The sequence below is a fragment of the Gorilla gorilla genome, chromosome 13 (assembly GCF_029281585.2).
Source record: "Gorilla gorilla gorilla isolate KB3781 chromosome 13, NHGRI_mGorGor1-v2.1_pri, whole genome shotgun sequence".
NCBI classification, from domain to species: Eukaryota; Metazoa; Chordata; class Mammalia; order Primates; family Hominidae; genus Gorilla; species Gorilla gorilla.
The window spans coordinates 83,192,334-83,206,291 of record NC_073237.2 but is presented as its reverse complement, the minus strand read 5'-3'; the positions used below and the strand labels follow the sequence as shown (position 1 = coordinate 83,206,291).

The window sequence follows — 13,958 nt, the reverse complement described above, 5'->3', positions numbered from 1 at the left end:
GCCCATAAATCTGCCAACCCCCGATCCAACATATTAGTAATGAATTTATGGATGTTCAATAATTATTATTTAAAGAGTATATACACACATTACACACATTCACGTGCATTCACTATTTATGCATGCTGTATTCCATAGTAAAACCTTAAAAGTATATAAGCTAGATAAATGGGTTTTATTTTTTCCGTTGCCTAAAAGAACCTAGCCAAATGCCACCATGTTGACTTCTCAGGCAGAGCTTGAAAGGTGAAAGACCCCATTGCTGAAAAGTAAAGAAAATGGGAATCAATCCAAATGTCACCCAAGGCCTGGCATGTAGCACACGTCAATACCTAGTAGTATTATTATTACTTTATTATTTCCCAGCCATCCTAAATCTTAATAGCCATTCTTCCATTGAGTTTTTTAGTTCCACACTCTTTGCTTCACCTCTGTAGATGGGACCTGTTTTCCTTCTGAGAAGGGATTGTCACCAGGTTATCACCCCCACACCTAGGATACCTTTGCATAGTATCTGAAGCTGGATTATTTGGGCTCAATTTGTAGTTCTACCGCATAGCAGTGTGTTGCCTTGAACAAATTACTTAAATTCTTGGGGTCTCAGTTTCTTCATCTGTAAAATAAGGATAATAATAGGATTTGTCTCAGGATTATAATGAGGGTTAAATAAGTTAATACTTGCATAGTGCTTAGAACAGTGTCTGGTACACAGTAAGCTCTATGTAGATTTTACTTTTTATCACTAATAACAAATTGATTAACTTTATTAACATACAATTTTAATATTATGTCTCATTACTCTAGAGATAGTCTCCCTTAGAAATGGAGAACTGTATGACAGGTTTTTCTATGGAGTACTACTGTGTATTTGGATTCTTAAAAATGCAAAGATATAACGTAGAATAATTGATTTGAGCTTTGTTTTCATGAGTTTTACTTCTCTCTCTGCTCCTTCATTTCTAATTTTTTTTATTATTGTTCAGTACAAGTATGACAAAAATTATCCACATCTGTTATTTATCTTTCCATCCTGGGGCAAGGCAAATGTGTATAGTTCCCCTCAGGATAACACGAACCATATGGAGCCTATGGAATTATATGTATTATCAGTTTATAAATTCAGACTTTGCCAAAGACTGTCCACAAGCAGCCCAGAGTTCTTGGGTGCAAGAGTTTGCACTGTGATGTTTATATTCAGCAAACATATTGGTGTAAAACATGCTTGCAGCTGGTGCCTCCTCAGAGAGAGGGGGCTTGACGGTGCTTTGCTGCACATTAGGATCGCCTCAGAAACTTTAAAAAGTATCGGTGCTGAGGCCATACTCCATACCAATTAAAAGAGAATCTGTTGGGTAGGATCAGTGGTATCAGTATTTTTGGTTTTCCAAATTCTCCAGGTGATTCCATTGTGTAGACAAGCTGGAGAACCACCAAAAGCTTTAGAAAAGAAGATTTTGCATCTTTTTGGCCCCTATAGGAAAATGCCTAGGAACACAAACACACCCTCATTTGGAACCAGTTTTTGCCATCTCCAGTATACGATGCACGTGCCTGGGTAGAAATTTCCTCCTGCTCAAATCCCAATTAGCATCCCTGAAGTACTATACCTCAAGAATATCCTTCTTAACAACAGCAAGCACTGATTTGACTAGACTAAAGATGATTTAATCTAGCCATATTGACAGGGAGAAAGAAAAGAGAGAGAGAGTAAAGAAACGCAATCCCCATCCATCCAATTTTCAAGTCAATTGCTACTCATTCAACAAATTACATCCTGGGCTTAACACAAATTCTGTATCTGTTACCCTTAATCACATGCAGTTGTTCCTCAAACAGAGACCAGAAGGTGACAACCAAGGTAAGCTCCTTACGTCAGCTGGCTCCAATTCAGTGTCCTGGAAAGAGTCATGCAGACTTGTGGGTCACTTTTCAGAGGACGGTCCACTGGATGCCACTCTTAAGGCAATTTGCTTTGATTTCCTATGAGCAATTTCAGTTTCATGAAAATCTCTGGGTCCTGCAATTCCTTATGATGGTCTCAGTGCCTACAGAATCGTTTCCCAAGTTTTCCTCTTGTTGCAGAGAAACAATGAGGCATTTAAGTTACTAGCAAGAGCTGTGTTGCCATCAAGAATTGAATTCCTCATTTTGTTTTCTTAAATATTAAATAGAAGTAATATTTCAGCCGGGTGTGATGACTCATGCCTATAATCACAGCCATTTAGGAGGCTGAGGCAGGTGGATCACCTGAGGTCAGGAGTTCGAGGCCAGCCTGGCCAACATGGTCAAAGTCCGTCTCTACCAAAAATACAAAAATTAGCTGGGCATGGTGGTGGGCACCTGTAATCCCAGCTGCTCGGGAGGCTGAGGTAGGAGTATCACTTGAACCTGGGAGGCGGAGGTTGCAGTGAGCTGAGATCGTATCACTGCACTCTAGCCTGGGTGACAAAAGCGAAACTCCATCTCAAAAAAAAAATAGAAATAATATTTCAAACAATAATTTTCCTTTGTATGTTAAGTTGCTTTGCTGTATAGAACCTGTTCCTGATTGCTTTAGTAAACCATTTTAGTGATTACAGATTATCTGTAAAATGAGTAATTATTTAATAACATGATCTCCAAGGCTATTTCTAGTCCTTAAATCTAAAATGATCTGAATTTGAGCATTTAGAGGTGGTAGTGTAGTTGAAAGACAGACAAAAGTTCAAGTACCAATTTCACTACATATTTTGGACAAGTTACTTATTTTTTCTGGGCCTCAATTCCTACACCTCTAAACAAGGAGCTGATTATGGTATTTGCCTCCTACGTCTGGAAAGTCAGGTAGCAAAGCAGGGGTTCTAGAGTTAGGCTGCATGGCTTGAACCACAGTCCAAGCAGACTCAGCTATGTCACTTTGAACAAGGTATGTAACATCCTTCTACTTCATTTCCTTCACCTGTAAAATTGGAATATGACAATGAATATTTCATAAGGGAATCATGAAATGATGTAAGTTAATGGATATTAAATTTAGCACAAAACCTGTGTTAAATAACAAACATTTAAAAATAACTATCGCTATCATCACCATGTCATCAGTGTAAAATAAGATTGCACAGATAAAGTACAGATGCTAGAGACGTGCACACTATCATCCTCCTTGTCTTCCCCTCCCCTTATTTCCATAAGATTCTCCAGCTGCAACATCTTCCTAACATCTTAGATTTAACCTGTGGGATCCCTGAGGATATGGAAAATTGGCTCATTTTTCACTCTCTAATGCTATTCCCTGTACTCAGTAAACACTCAGGGAATGAATAAATGAATGAATAAAAGTGTTCGCGAATTAAGTGAGAGATGTGATAAACTGGGAAGTGATGATGAAGTGAGAGTCCTTAGAGAAGCCTCAGAGAAGAGATGTGAAATTATTTATACAGAGGGAGGAGGGAAAAAATTAATGGATAATAACAAAAGTTCTTAAGGAGCATGTGAGAAAGAAATTAAACTTCCCCATCTATGAATATGCCTAATGGAGTCAAAAGTTATATGTAGCATTAAGCCCATCCTCATACTTCACCAGCAGTGTGGCTATCAGGGGCTTTCAGAGACTTTCTGTGGGAGATCAAAGCTGCCTTCCATGATGTCAACACAGAAGCTTAAATGTTCAGTTTATATACTTGTGACTAAATAATACACATCTAGATAGAGGAAAACTAAGAAAGTCACTATGGGTTCTAAATGACAAGTGTGGAAAGCACACATCTATCCTTCACTTTCAGATCCCCTTTGAACTGCCACACCAAAACAAAAACAAAGAAGAAATACCTGTGCAAGGGACTATTTAAGAATGTCATACATATACTAAAAATCTTAAGCACGCATCTATCCTTCACTTTCAGATCCCCTTTGAACTGCCACACCAAAACAAAAACAAAGAAGAAATACCTGTGCAAGGGACTATTTAAGAATGTCATACATATACTAAAAATCTTAAGCACGCATCTATCCTTCACTTTCAGATCCCCTTTGAACTGTCACACCAATACAAAAACAAAGAAGAAATACCTGTGCAAGGGACTATTTAAGAATGTCATACATATACTAAAAATCTTGAGGAATTTCTGTGAGATGTCTGGGAAACAGGGCAGATTGAGGAAAAAGTCTTTCAATCACAATTCACTGCATGAGAAGGTGCCATTTTCTCAGCAGAATCTCACCAACTTCTAAGTGCCAGAGCTAAGGTCAGTCCATAACACAGCATTTGTAGGAAAAGCTTGATCCTAGCAGGCACTGAAGGTCACTTGGAGTAAGGACCCCATGAACACACTCACTCCCAATTATCCTGATGTCTGAAAGTAGGATCAGGCAATAACCAGGGAATTTGAAGAGGCAGTTATGCCAAGGGGAGGTGGGAGTCTCAGAATCAGCTGGGAAACCAGTGACAAACAGGAAAAAAGAACTCTTTGGAACCCAGGTGACACTTCCTCTAGCTCTGACTCCTTCCTTATTTCTTTTCATTTTCTGAAATTTTGTGTTAGTGAAATAAAATTACAGAAAATCTAATCTTTTCCCTTCTCTCTTTACGTACACCACTCAATGCCTTAAAAATATTTCTTAGTTTTCCAAAAAGGTAAAATACAAAATTTTCTTTCTGCAGGAATGAGCAAATGGACACAAAGTGCCAGGCACAGAAATTAAAAATGTCTTCTAAAGGTTTTAAGGAATCAGAAACAATATCCTCTCAAGAAACAGAATTATTATGTGAAATATGTCTGGAAATAAACTTAAGAAAGTCTGGAATTAATATTCTTGATAGGATTTAGAAAACTATTAAATAGGCAGTCAGACGAGAGGGAAATGCAACTTGAGATAAGAATATAATTGTGTAATTTGAAACCCTAGTAATGGCAGGGAGAGGCTGAGAACATATTGCAGCAAAGAGAAACAGTGATGCCCAAGTTTACTTTCAGAAAATGAAAAATACATGTTATATTTGCTTTTACTTGCATGAAAAAAAACTGTGGAAGGTACACAAAATACAATAAAGGTAATTAAATATTGTTGGTAGTAACAGTGGTAACGGGCAGATGGGAGTGGAATGGGAGAGAAACTTCCACCTAAAAAATAAACTTGTGTAAAAGAACTTGTAGCCTGATCTCTGCTACAAGTTTGCTATTTTAAATTGCTGATATTAGTGGGATCACAGAATATTTGTTCTTCTGTGTCTGGCTTATTTTGTTTGATATAATGTCTCTCAGCTTCATCCATGTGGCAAATGACAGGATTTCCTTCTTTTTTAAGCATTAAGCCAACCCCCTTTTTAAGGCTGAATAATATTCCATTGTATGTATGTATCACATTTTCTTTGTCTATTTATCTGTTCATGGACATTTAAGTTGTTTCTGTGTCTTTGCTATTGTACATAATACCATAAGGAATGTGAGTGTGCAGACAGCTCTTGGAGAATTTGGTTTCAGTTTTGCAGGGTATATACCAAGAAGAGGGATTGCTGGATCATCTGGTAGTTCTTTTTTTAAGTTTTTGAGGAACTGCTATACTGTTTTCCACTGTGGCTATATCAGTTTATAGTTCCAGAAAAAGGTGTACAAGAGTTTCCTTTTCCCTATTTTTTTGATAATAGCCATCCAAAAGGTGTGAGGTATTACTTCATTGTGGTTTTAATTTGCATTTCCCTTATAATTAATAATATTGAGTACTTTTTAATATATTTGTTTACGATTATTTATGTTTTTTTACGAAGTGTCTATTCGGGTCTTCTGCCCATTTTAAAAGTCAGATTGTTTTTCTGCTATTGAGTTGTAGAACTAACTTATATATTTTAAATATTAACTTTTAATCAGATGTATGATTTGCAAATATTTTCTCCCATTCCACAGGTTGCCTCTTCATTCTGTTGTTTCCTTTGCTGTGCAGCAGCTTTTTAGGTTGATGTAGTCCCATTTATTTATTTTTGCTTTTGTTGCCTGTGCTTTTGGTGTCATATTCAGGAAATTATTACTAAGGTCAATATGAAGAATCTAGAAATTTGTATTTATTTAACTTTTGAACAAAGTTAATGTGTTACATATTCAAAAAATAAATAAAAACCATGAAAATTTCTATTTTAAAACATGCTATTTAAAAAGGTAATGCCAGAAGAAAAGATAATACTTTAAAGTGACTTCTGAAGAGAATAAATACAAGTAATGTATGAGATACTGCCATTTTTTTCAAAAACTTTTAGCTTTTGACTTGTAAAACTGTGCATATGTGTTTTTACATCAAAAACACAAAATTAAAAACTTCTCCAAGAAATTGAAGAAAAAAGATTATAGAGTTAGTGAGAAAGAGAGCTATAGATATTACCAAAAGGAGAAAACAAAACAGAGAGTGAGAAAGTAATCAAAGATATAATAGAAAAAAATGTATTGAACTAAAAGCAGGGGTGTCCAACATTTTGGCTTCCCTGGACCATACTGGAAGAAGAATTGTCTTGGGCCATACATAAAATACACTAATACTAATGATAGCTGATGAACTGGAAAAAAAAAAGTGCCAAAAAATCATTTATGTTGGGCTGCATTTGAAGCTGTCCTGTGGGCTGCAGGTTGGACAAATTTGAACTAAAGCATTTGTGTTGTTAAAGCAAATAGGCTCACTGAATATGAGGCAAAATAAATAAACAAAGACAGACATGGAGACAAATCCTTTGGAAACGTATTTTTGAGAGGATATAGCAAAAGATTTCATACTGGCAAAAGATTCTCCTCTACAATACTAAATCGTAGCTACTGCTTTTTCCTGTTTCCATCTTCAGCACCAGAATATCTTTCTTTTTTTTTTTGAATGGAGTCTCGTTCTGTCTCCCAGGCTGAGTGCAGTGGCGCATTCTCACCTCACTGCAACCTCTGTCTCCTGGGTTCAAGCAATTCTCCTGCTTCAGCCTCCCGTGTAGCTGGGACTAAAGGCATGTGCCACCACACCCAGCTAATTATTTTGTATTTTTAGTAGAGACGGGGTTTCACCATGTTGGTCAGGCTCATCTTGAACTCTTGACCTCAAATGATCTGCCCGCCTCAGCCTCCCAAAGTGCTGGGATTACAGGCTTGAGCCACCGCACCCGGCCAGCACCAGCAATATCTGAATGGCAAGCATTTATGGTTGCTAAGATCCAGGCACAGTGCTTAGGGTTTGCATGTGCTTTTTCCTTGAATCTTCAGGACCATGCCATGAGATGGGAATTTAGGTATCAGAAATGCTAAATAACTTACTCAAGGACACAAAGCCAAGAGCTGAACTGATGCATTCTGACTAGATGATCAATATTCCTTATCACTGAACTCTATAGGAATAAAAAAATAAGGTTGTAGTTTACAACCCCAACTGCAAATTAGAATCTCCTAGAAAGATTTTTAAAATCTTGCTTTACTAATGGTGAGTCTGGCTTAACTTGTCTGAGGAAAGAATGTGGATATTAAATTTATCGAATAACATTTAAATTCTAGTGTGAAGCCAAATTTGACAGCCACTACATCAGAGCAAAACCTAGGGAGTTTTGAGGATAAAAAATGTGCTCTAAGCAGGATTAAAGTAAGGTGAATGAAGTCCTGAGGTGCAAAATTTTAATGAACACCCAAAAATTCAGTAATCAGGAGAAACAATATTTACTGCAATTTTTAAAAATAAGAATTAAATGAAATGTAATGAATTATAATTCATGCTGGACGAAATACTAAAATTTTAAATTGGGGAGATCTGATGTTGCACTTGTATGACTCACCCCACCCTAATCTTGCCTTGTCAAACTCTATTTCAAATTTTTATATTTTGTCTATCATAGATTTTAGCATAATTTTTATTTTTTAAAATACTTCATTAAAGTATTCTGTCTCTTGATATTTTAGGTTTGTGTTTGTTTGATTTTGGCTTTCTGACATGAAGAATAGGGAAAAGTACATCCACTCCATCTTTCTGGGTGTCCTAAGAGTTTTACATCTAATGAAACAGTCAAGTGAAAGCAAGTGAAAGTCATCCTCAGAAATTAAAGTCTTCAAGTAGAGTTTCACATATATACTCTTCTTTCAAACATTGCTCAAAGGGCCAAGCATGGTGACTCACACCTGTAATCTAATCTCAGCACTTTGGGAGGCCAACATGAGTGGATCACTTGAGGCCAGGAGTTCGAGACCAGCCTGGCCAACATAGCGAAACCCCATCTCTACTAAAAATAAAAATTAGCCGGTTATGGTGGTGCGTGCCTATAATACCAACTACTTGGGAGACTGAGGCAGGAGAATCGGTTGAACTGGGAAGGCAGAAGTTTCAGTGAGCCAAGATCGTGCCATTGCACTCCAGCCTGGGTAACAGAGTGAGACTCTGTCTCAAAGAAACAAAACAAAACAAAACAAAAGAAACAAAAAAAATTGTTCAAAGAAATACTATAACATATTCAAGAATGAGGAAGGCGTAGTATTTTCATCAAAGATGAACAATGAAATCAGAAAACTACAAATAAGTCTAAATAATTATTGTTAATGTGAATATTAAGCATAATGCAAATATCAACAATAAGTCTTAAAATAGAAGACATATACTATAAAAAATACTGTGTATCTAAAATTCTAATATATAAAAAATTGAAAAGAAATATAGAAAGAGCAGAAATAAAAATATATTAAATGTATTACCTTTCAGAGAGGAAATGAAGCGATTCTACTTTGTTCTTTGCAATTTGCTTTTTTCAAGTGAAACTCACGTAATGTAAAATTAGCCATCTTACAGTGAACAATTCAGTGGCATTTAGTACATTGAGAATATTGTGCAACCACCACTTATATCTAATTCTAAAACATTTCATCACCCCAAAAGGAAACCCTATACCCATTAAGCAATTGTCCTATTCTCCTTTCTCCCAGCCCTTGGTAACCATCAATCTGAATTCTATCTCTATGGATTTACTCATTCTGGACATTTCACGTAAATGGAATTATACTTTTGTGTCTGGCTTCCTTTACTTAGCAGAATGTTTTCAAGGTTTTTCATGTTGTAGCACACATCAGTAAAACATTATTTTTATGATTGAATAAAATTCCATTGTATGCATAACGACATTTTATTCATCCATTCATTGATGGACAATTGGGCTGTTTTTACCCTTTGAGTATTGTTAATAGTGCTGCTATGATCATGTGTGTACATGTATTTCTTTGAGACTCCATTTTCCAATTCTTAGAATAAAACGTAGGAATCTTGGATTTAACAATGATTCTTAGATGTGATACTAAAAGCACAAGCAAAAAAGAAGATGAATAAATGGACTTAATAAAAAATAAAAACTTTTGTGCATCAAAGGACATTGTCAAGAAAGTGAAAAGACAACCCACAGAATGGGAGAAAATATTTGCAAATTATGATTTGATAAGGGTCTAGTATCCAAAATACATACAGAACTCTTACAATTCAACAGCAAAAAAAAAAAAAAAAAAAAAACACCGAATTTTTTAAATGGCAAATGACTTGAAGAAACACTTCTTCAAATAAGCTATACAAGCAGCCAACAAGCACTTGAAAAGATGCTCAACATCATTAGTCATTAAGGAAATACAAATCAAAACCACAGTGAGGTACCCCTTCACACCCACTAGGATAGCTATTAACCAAAAAGGAAAATAACAAGTGTTGGTGAAGATGGGGAGAAACTAGAGTCCTCATATATTGCTGGTTGGAATGCAGAATGGTTCAGGCACTTTGGAACAGTCTGGCAGTTCTCAAAAGAAATAAACATATTAAGTTTGTATCCTAGCAACATCCCCTTTCAAGGTACCAGTTTCTGTATTAGGTATGGCCAGCTAAGTTGCAATGAGAAAGGGTTGTTGTGCTAATACAGATGAAAGAGCATGGTGGCTTAGACTAGAGTTTTAGCAATAGAAATGACAGGACATGGTCAGATTCCAGATGGAACTGAGACATAGAATCAACAGACAGACTGATACATGGCATATGGGGGGACTGGGAAAATTGGTAAATAACCTTCCAGGTTTTTGGTCTGCATAACTGGGTGAGTTGGTGAGGGGTAGAGGGGGACACATTTTCTGAAATAGGAACATTTGACATTTGACCTGAATGAAACACAAAAGACGAAAAGCAAGTATTTCTGGGAAGAATGTAGCAAAAAGAAGAAACAGTAAGTGCAGAGACTTGAGGAATGAAATGAGCTTGGCTAATTTGTGGAACGAAAAGAAGGTTAATGTGGCTATGCTGAGAGTTGGGGGTTTTCTTGCCACTGAAAAAAAGATCACTTCAGTTTGCCCTCTTTAAAATGATAAGAATTACTGATCGTTTTAATTAAGTACAGTACTAATTACTGTACATGGTATACCCAAAACAGGATGAGATATTATCAACTTTAAAACTTGCTGAAATTGATTTGTAATTTAAAAAAACATACCTTTAGTTATGAGGTAGATGATTTTAAATTATTTTCTGAAAAGTTCAACAGTTCTAAATCATTTTGTGTACATTTTTTCGTGTCTTCAAACAAGGCAGGCAAACATGGTTTTTAAAAAACAAGTATACACTTAAAAAATAGGTATACACTTTCAAAAAGTTCAAAGAAGTATTCAAGGCCTTATCTACTAGAAACAGAATCTTCACAAAGTAATATTATTCAAGTAATTATAGATTGATAATATTAAGATTTAATATTTGAATAATTCAAAAGTCAGCAAAATCTTATTTTACCTCTCATATTTCAGTGTTGTCCAGGCCTTAGCTTGGTTAAAATACTTAGTTGTTAGAACTGTATGGCAAAACCCGATAGCACAAGTGGAGTGCTAAAAGTTAGACCACTGAGCCTAAGGCCACAGAACAAGGCAGAGGCTGGATGAGGAGGGTCTCACAGACCAAATCTGGTTGTGGGGGATCTGGTTGGCATGAATTACAGCCACCAAATCTTCACATCACATGTTCTGCTGTGTTAGTTTAGACACTGCCTAAGTAGGTTTCTACCATACTGCATTATTTTTGGCACGAGCACCCACTTTCATATGCTAAATAAATATGTTCAAACTTCTCTCCTTCTCTTTGAATATAATGTTTCCGTGGTCTAATGTAGACAATCACAATATTTTGTATTCATAGAAAACTTTTTATGCATGAGATTTCAAGTATGTACTTTGGCAAAATAAACAGCTCTAATAATTCTCCCAGGTCCCTGATGTCCCAATTGCATTGGAACTTGCAGTTTTCTTGGCAGGGGTGGGGAGGGGGGCCACTGAGCCAGTTCAGATACCATTCTGCCTCTATCCCCCCCACTCCTTCATATTAGACAATATACTAAAGAACTGCACATCATACATTTTCTTCTGAGAAGTTTTTCTCCAGGAAGTTGAGCTTCCGTGGAGGGTCACCTCCTTTTAAAGACCTTCCTTACTCTTCCTCCTACTTCCCCTGCTCCTAACTTCCACTCCCTGCTCTAGTACCCCCAGCAAAATTAACTACTTCCTCCTTTTCAAGCTCCACTTTACCCTGTTGGAATCTCTACCATGGCTTGGTTGTCAGGATTATGAGCTTTGCAATTAGAAAGACCTAGATGTAAATTCTAGCTACTCCATTAACTAGCTGTGTGCATTCGGGTCTCAGAGGCTCACCTCTAACACAGGCATGACAATTGGACTGACCACAAAGAATTGTTATAAATATCATAAAAGGCAGTATTTACAAAGTACTTGGGACAGTACCTGGGGCAGGGGAGGTGCTTGATCACTGGTAGTCATTAACAGTAGTAATCCCAGTAGTGTTTCAACATTGTTATCACTATTTTGGCAATTATGATAGCTTTTTGCGTATACAGTTGCCCCCTTCTCCGACTCCCATTCATGGGTTCCACATATGTAGATTCAATAAACCTCGAATAAAAAATATTTGGAAAAAAATTTCACCTGTGTTAAGCATGTACAGACTTTTTTTGTTATTGTCCGTTAAACGATACAGTATAATAACTATTTACATAGCATTTACATTGTATTAGATGACTTAGAGTATAAGGGAGGATGTGCATAAGTTATATGCAAATACTATGCCATTTAATATAAAGGACTTGAGAATCCACAGATTTTAGTATCCATAGGAGGTCCTGACACCAATCCCCAGTGGATACTGAGGGACGATTGGACTTGTTCACTTATCTTTCTTTACTGAGTTGTCACATATCTTTCTCTACTGAGTTGTTGCTAAGCCCTGTAATGACAGGGCACTAACTTATTTGACCTTGTTTTCCCGCCACCTAATTGAGGACCTTAATAAATGTTGATTGAATTTACGAATGAACTACTTTTGCTCACGGCTAGCATTTTTAGTCTTTTTTCTACTCTCTAGACAACTTATAATCCACAAATAATCAACAAATGACTCAGTTACAACCTCCTTTCCCTGCAAGTTGTTTATCCAATCAGTGACACTGACAGATTTGAAATTCAGCTCAGGCCAAAAGGGTAAGTCAAATAGGCTCACAGCTAACAGGAGAGAATGGAATTGCTTGGACAGCCATAAGTAAAATCATTCAATCTTTAGTAATGAGAACTATTTGGTTTTTACTATTTCTTTATGTCTGAATTACAACATCTTCAAGATAATTAATTTTACAATATTATATTATATCACAATATTGGCTTTTTCCCACCATCCCTTCCATCATCATTAGCATATTCGTATTCATCCTTGTGCTGTCACCTCATAGGGTCAAGATGGCTGCCAGTTCTCTAGGCATTACATCCACCATCAACAACCAAGTGGAAAGTAGTGGACAAAAGGCTTTTTTCTCTTGGGGCTCCATCTTAAAACTTCCATTTTTATTTCTTTGGCTAAAAGTGGTTATCATTTATACTCCCCCTAGAGCACTCATTGGTAAAGAAGAATGGAGCTAGTATCATTACATTAGATCAACCAGAATTTGTCCACTGGGTCTGGGTCTTCCCTCATGTTGAGAGACCTCTGCTGGCTACATGGACCCAAAATCTAGGCCCTTTGTGCAGAGAAGAAGGTATTAAATGGCTGTTTGGTTGGAAATGAACTGCATCACAATTATTATCAAGAACTTATAGATAAGAACATAGAGGCTCAGAGAAGTTAAACAATACCATCAGCAGTACACAGCTCATGAATAAAATGCAAGATTTCAATCTTCAATGCCATCACCAAATTAAGCAGTTCTTAAAATATATAAGGCTTGCAAAAAAAGAAGCGAACCCCTTGGAATTAGGGCATTCCTGAAGAAGCAAATTAGTAGAAGAGTGAAGAGAAAAGGAAAAGTTTTACTTAGCTGTCTACTATAAGCCAGGTGGTATGTTATTTACACTGTTTCCAGACTTAGAACAATTGATTTTACAAAGAAGGGCCCAGAGAAGTTAGGTAACTAGCCCAAGGTCACACAGTTTGTTAATATGGTACAACTATTGAAAAGCAGGTATTCTTATTCACAGCCCATGATCTTTGCATGCCATTGCCCTGTCCTTTTGTGTAAGCACACAAAATGGGTGTCTGGAATCAAAACTTACACCATGAGAGGGAAAGTCCAAAATTGAGCCAAGGGATTCCTGGGAGAAGGAAGGTAGAGAGTAGATGGCGGTCCAGGAATCCCTGTGTTCCTCTAATTGCCTGATGCTGTGTTTTCAGATAGGATTCATTGTCCGGCTGCCCACTGAACTAGTCCCTCAGAAACAACTCTGCTTCTGACATTTTCCCATAAAGCTGTCACAATCCAAATTCTTACTTATTTAAAACTAGTCATTTGTTTAAAGCCACATGAACACATTGGTGGCTGTGGGTGGCTGGGGGCCAGCAGAGTGATCTAAATGGCCTAAATTATATGGAACCCTCATTTTCTATCCTGACAGCCTGCCTCTGAGATAGAGTCTGGGTCCAAGAGTGGAAATCAATTTTGAGCTGAGGCGTGTTAATAATTACTTCTGCAAAGCTCT

At 36.8% G+C, this 13,958-nt stretch overlaps 1 protein-coding gene across 13 annotated transcripts in view; it reads right to left on the bottom strand.

Moving 5' to 3' along the window:
- The window catches only part of LOC129524502 (cell division cycle protein 20 homolog), a 68,020-nt gene that overhangs the window by 16,471 nt on the left and 37,591 nt on the right, over positions 1 to 13,958 (bottom strand). For 5 of the 13 annotated variants that reach the window (XM_063696519.1, XM_063696515.1, XM_063696523.1 and 2 more), the window contains one exon: positions 11,721 to 11,888. The exons of 3 other annotated variants lie outside the window; for them this stretch is intronic. The gene's annotated coding sequence lies outside the window, so the exon portion shown is untranslated. Of the gene's footprint in view, positions 1 to 501; positions 614 to 1,805; positions 1,896 to 11,720; positions 11,889 to 13,958 lie in introns of all 13 variants that reach the window. 5 more of the 13 variants (XM_063696513.1, XM_063696520.1, XM_063696517.1 and 2 more) reach the window with 2 other exon arrangements.